This window comes from Siphateles boraxobius, unplaced genomic scaffold (assembly GCF_051911475.1).
Source record: "Siphateles boraxobius isolate OS27281-9 unplaced genomic scaffold, OSU_SipBor_1 8, whole genome shotgun sequence".
NCBI classification, from domain to species: domain Eukaryota; kingdom Metazoa; phylum Chordata; class Actinopteri; order Cypriniformes; family Leuciscidae; genus Siphateles; species Siphateles boraxobius.
Window position 1 is genome coordinate 15,769,154 of NW_027509208.1, and position 6,058 is coordinate 15,775,211.

A 6,058-nucleotide genomic window follows, 5' to 3' on the forward strand; every position below is an offset into this window, starting at 1 on the left:
TTTTCTAAATACTGATATTAAAAACCAATTAAAAATTAGGGCATTATTTTATGATTGTGCCATGGAAAATTATGACGCTAACCTTAGATATCAATTGTTTTCAAACACGCAAAAGATCAAATATTTCGCTTTTTATGACAAATATTGTCATTTTTGGGGGTGTAAATCATCTCTACTAAAGTGTTAAAATAATTGTCGCAAACAAAAAATATGTTAAATAATTTCATTGCTACGGTAATGACAGTTTGTGTCTGTAAGGACACAATGTTAATGGAACATGTTACAATAGGTTACTGTAGAGAAAAACAGTAACAGACTAAAACAAAGTCACACGCACACACACACACACACACACACACACACACACACACACACACACACACACACACACACACACACACACACACACACACACACACACACACACACACACACACACACACACACACACACACACATATATATATATAAAGTTTTAAATATGGATATTTTTCTTACACTAACGCATCGCTTCACCTCAGAAGGCCTTTATTAACCCCCGGAGACGCGTGGAGCACTTTAATCATGGATGGATTCACTCTGATGGACTTCAAAACAGAAAAGGCCATTCAAAGCTTGAAAGAGGTAGGACATTTTTTAATATAATGCATTGTGAACCGATTGTATCCGTCTGAAAGAAGAATGTCATATACACATGAGTTGAGAGTGAGTAAATCATTGGCAAATTTTCTTTTTTGGGTGCACTATCCTTTTAAATGTACAATCTAATTATACACGGGTTCATATTTTTGTGATAAATGAGTATTATTTAAAAAGTAAATTAAATAGTTATTCATCATTTCTTTCTTCTAAAAACCATGAAATGTATGTTTTTTTTTTACTGTAAAATTACATATAAAGTGATGTTAAACCTTACATATAAAGATAAAGTGCAAGCACAGAATAATTAAAATAAATAAGTAAAATAAAAAATAAAACAAAACAGAACAGAACAGAACAGAACAGAAGCCATGAAGATTTACTGGTTATAGTCTTTCGTGAATAGAAATACCAAGGTCTGGCTAAATTTCTGACTACGCATGGCTGAGTGCTAGGAAACGGTTGTTTATTTGAGACTAGCCACGCCTACCACCTCTCTGTCCTTATCACTGAGCTCAGGTTTCAGTCCCAGCCGTTGCCATGGAGCTGTTTTCTTTTGACAGTGCTCTTAAAGCGACACAAAGAGATAGAAGGTAAAGGAAAAGAGTGCTCTCAAACAAGAGAGAAAGAGGGAGGAAGAGAAAGGGAAATGTTGATTGTGGGAGACTGGGAACTGTAACATTCTAAACTTTTGGAAATATGAATTAACAGAATGCTGTTATGAGACTAACCATGAGAACACTTGGGAGCGGAAGTGACAGAGCGAGACAAAGAGAAAGAAACTAATGATGTGTTGAAAAGAGAGAAGGGGAAAAAAGAGTCGTAGGAATGTACGAGAAATGCAAGGGTGTGTCAAAAGGCCAAATGATCATCCATAAACACCCAGACAAACTTTCACAGCCTGCATGGAGATATCAGGGGCTCCCTTAATTGATAAACTTTTAATGTGTTTTATTTTATTTTTTTCTGTTTTGAAGTCACAACACTGTTACGCAGTAAAACAAAAGTTAAAACAAATCTTGCACACAAAAACAAGTCCACAACTTTACTGCTTGCAAATATTTGATGAGGAGGCAGTATAGAGCAGAGTTGTTGTGCATTGAATATCAGTGTTTATTGTCACCAACAGGTGGCACTAATCTATGTGTGGAACAGGATTGTACAGTAAATTGAGGAAGCCATTTAAATTCCCTGATTTTGAATTTAATTTGAGTTTAAAAAGAGAGAGAGAGAGAGAGAGAGAGAGAGAGAGAGAGAGAGAGAGAGAGAGAGAAGAAAAAGAAGAAGAAGAAGAAGAGAAAGAAAGAAAGAAAGAAAGAAAGAAAGAAAGAAAGAAAGAAAGAAAGAAAGAAAGAAAGAAAGAAAGAAAGAAAGAAGTTTTATTTCAGAAAGCAAATCAAATGTAGGGATGGATGTAGGCAGCAACACAATCGCATTCATATTTGCCAAATTGGTGGCTAAATCATTTGAATTTCAAATCTCATTTGTACATTTTTGTAAATTCTGGTGGATTTGGGGTTGGAACTTACTTTTTATTAAACATCATACAAATTAAAATGAACTAAACAAATGGCTGTTATTGTTATCATTGAAAAGCAAATTTGTAGATGTTGAAATTTTTGAAAATGTTTAAAACAATTGGAGTAGAGAATTATTTTTAATAATTACTTTTGTGGTCCAGAACACTTCATTTACCGCAGTGGTCACCTGTGTTAATTTCTTTGAATTACAATTCAATAAATTCCTCTCCTATTCTAATTTAAATTTCAAATCTTCAAATTACAAATTGTTCAAAATCACATGCAGAAGTCTTACATTTTTAAGTAGCCTACAATCAACTTGGAAGTTATTTAAACTTACATTACATTAAACTGACTTTAAAAATTAGTTTGTATATCTTGTATAATTTAAGTTGAAATTTTGAGTTGAACCTAAGTCTAAAAAAACGTTTTTTTTAGAGTTAATGTTTTTACAGTGTAAATGAAAATGATCTAATTCTTCAATTCTGAATTGTGCACGACCCTGTGGAAGTCCTCACTGTTCTTACAGTAACATTAAACAACATTAAACTGTCTTGCAACAAATTAAGCTAACATACCAAAACTAACCAACCTCTCCATATTGAAGAAGAAAGACTAAAATAGCTGATGCTTCACCCTCTTCTATGAACAATTAGACTGGTAGAGATTTTGGGAACTTTAAACCCACCCCTAACCTAACCTAACCTAACCCTTATAAATGTATATGCGTAATACTTGGTCTCACTGTTCACACACCCCTAAGCTTTTCCTTACCTTATTATCACACTTAATCATAATCTTAATATGTACTCTAATTTCAACCAGATCCCCATCCTGGACTACACCAAAACGAACCCTTGAACAGTCCTCTTCTAGTGCTGGGACCATACTTAGGCCACATCCATATGTGGCGTGTGAAATATATGTGCCTCCACAACCGCAAATTAAAAATGAGTGCACGGATATAACATCTCAGCGCATTCTAAAGGTTAGGCGGTTTGAGTGCTGAAAACTAGGGCGTTGATTGCTGAGCGGTCACAACTCTTCTCACGAACACACCCTATATAAGCCAGCCTGGCACTCCCAATGGCTCTCACTGATTTCACCATGAGTCATACAGTCATTGTGCACAGGTGACAAGTGTGTGCATGCAACCGTCTACAGATACAGACCTGTTACTGTTTATCATCCAAACTCAAGGGAGTTTCCTGCAGGACTGGTTTTCTGTACTCTGTTTTTTCAAATTCTCCATCCAAGAACAACATCACACAAGAACACATTTGAAACAAAAGACTTGTTCCTGAGAATTTATCTTGAATTCTCTATAACCACAGTGCCAAAGTGCTGTTCTAAGTTTAAACTTCAGGTAAATTATGTTAGATTTGAGTTTAAAACAAGGGCAGTGTGAACAAAAAAAATAATTCTAGATATATTCTCTCTAAAAAAAAAGTCTCACTTTTATTTCTCAAGTAAATGTCTTGTTTTAAAGTTTTTTTTTTTGTTTTGTTTTTTTACAGGAAAACATTATTATTATTATTTTGTTTTTATTATTTGGCTGATAATTATTATGCTACATAAGCTAACCCATAGATCAATGTAAATTTTAAAAAAGTTGGTGGAGCTATTACTATTTCTAATTTTCCAATCAACGTTAATTTCTAATAGTCTAGAGTGTTTGACTTGCAGTAAATGTCATGGAATACCTCTTTTTCTTTTCTTCTCTCTCTTTGAGCGTCTTTGTAACACAGATTTATGACGGCTCAGACAGTGCAGGCTTCATCTGAATGGAAGTCACATTCAGGATATTCTCTAAATGTGTGCAAAAAAAGACTTGCTATTCAGACCCTCAGTGCAGGACCGCTGTAACCACCCTTGGAAATCCTTAACCTTCAAATATCCCTGTCTGAGAGACCCCCAGGCCCTTTAAACATCTCTAAAAACATACTGAACTCTAAAGTTGATACTTCATGACATGATGATATGAAATTTGTTTCATTTTATTTTTCAAATTGAGACAAAGTCAGCAAAGCGAACAGTTGGGAGCGACTAAGTGAGAGACAGATTTGCAGAAAGAAAGAATAAACAGCTAAAGTTGTCTCGCCCAATCACCTCTTGCTTCTCCCAAGCTGTTCCTACACCTCCTTAAAGCAAGCAGGCATGCCATAACTTCCCCATTTCTCAAGTCCTCTCTTTTCCACTGAAGTGCATTAGCTTTAACTGCCAAATAAGTTCACATGCCAAATAAAACATGATCCAACTATTTTTTATAATTCTTTGTACAATTGCATGTAATTCATATAGCTGTTTAGTTGCATAGTAGGGCAAACCCTCAGACACATTTCATTTCAGACATTTATGACCAACTTTTAATAAGCACATGCTAAGGTGTGAGTTCAGGTGTGATTACTAATGAAGAACACCTCAAAGAATGCTGCTTCTGATCTTTAATGAAGTTAATTCCTAGCTTTTCATACGTAACACATCCTTATGCGAAATGATCTGTTATTTGTGATTTAAAAATTAGTGATCTCAGAATTATTTTGGGATGTATTATTTCAATTAAACAGCATAAAACTGCTGATGTCAAAACATCCACGTGAGATAGTACAACATAACATTTAAAATTACTGTTAATGAGCATGGTGGGTCATTTGCAAAAGCATGCCTTTTGCGTCAACATACAGTATTCACCAACTTTAATAGTGATGTATGTGTATTATAAAGGCATATTAGCATTATGTTTTTACATTGCTTTAAATCATCAAAATAAGTTGAGCAATTTTCATAAGGTATACAAGATTAAGCTAATTTTTAAGTCAGTTTAGTGTAATTTAAGTTGAAATGACTTAAACATCCAAGTTGATTGTACTTGAAAATTTAAGGCAGCAACTTTTTTACATTGTTAATATGTATGTATGTATGTAGGCCTATATATAAAAACTATTAATAATCTGTACATAAATTAAATAAATAAATACAAATTGTCAGTCATTTTCTAAAAAACAATTTCGATGTTTAAGTTTTGAGGAGTCTTGAACTCCTCAAAACAAGTACATTTCTACTATTTTGCTATTCAATTCAATTCAATTCAATTCAAATTTATTTGTATAGCGCTTTTCACAATACACATTGTCTCAAAGCAGCTTTACAGAAATTGCATTTCGGAAATGTACATAGAAAAATACAGTTAGTTAATCAAGTATTAATTTATGGCATAACATATCGCCGGCGTCGAGTCGTCTCTTCACAGGCGTCGAGTCGTCTCTTCACAGGCGTTGGGGGATCTGAAGTCTCCGTGAGAGGCTGGATACAAACTGATACAAACTGAGTAATACAACAAACTATTGTATTACTTTATTTATTTATTTTTTTATGTTTGTTAGTAGTTATGTGAAATATTCAACCCTGACTTTAACCATGATTCAGTACAGAAAAAAAAATACTGAAAACTTACAGGAAAACAATTCTAAAAATTTATAGAAATAAGCATTGGATTCACTTTTCATCATGGACACTATCAATCTACTTTTTAAAGGCCTATAGCTATATATCCCACGTTCCAACTATTAAAATGCATTAATTTAGCTCAAAACTGTGTTTATTCAAATGGTAATCAATCTGCCAAAAATATTTGTTACCTTGTAACAACTATTGTTACCTTTACTTTAATAAAACCATGGTTAATTTTCCATGTAATGTTAGAACACTGCATGAAGAATTAAGGATGGGCCTTGTGGATGTTTTAATACTTCTCTGGAAGAGAACACCCATGCCACCCTTTATGACCAATGTAAAGTAATTGTGAAAATTATATTCCCACCCATCTCTCTCTCTCTCTCTCTCTCTCTCTCTCTCTCTCTCTCTCTCTCTCTCTCTCTCTCTCTCTCTCTCTCTCACAC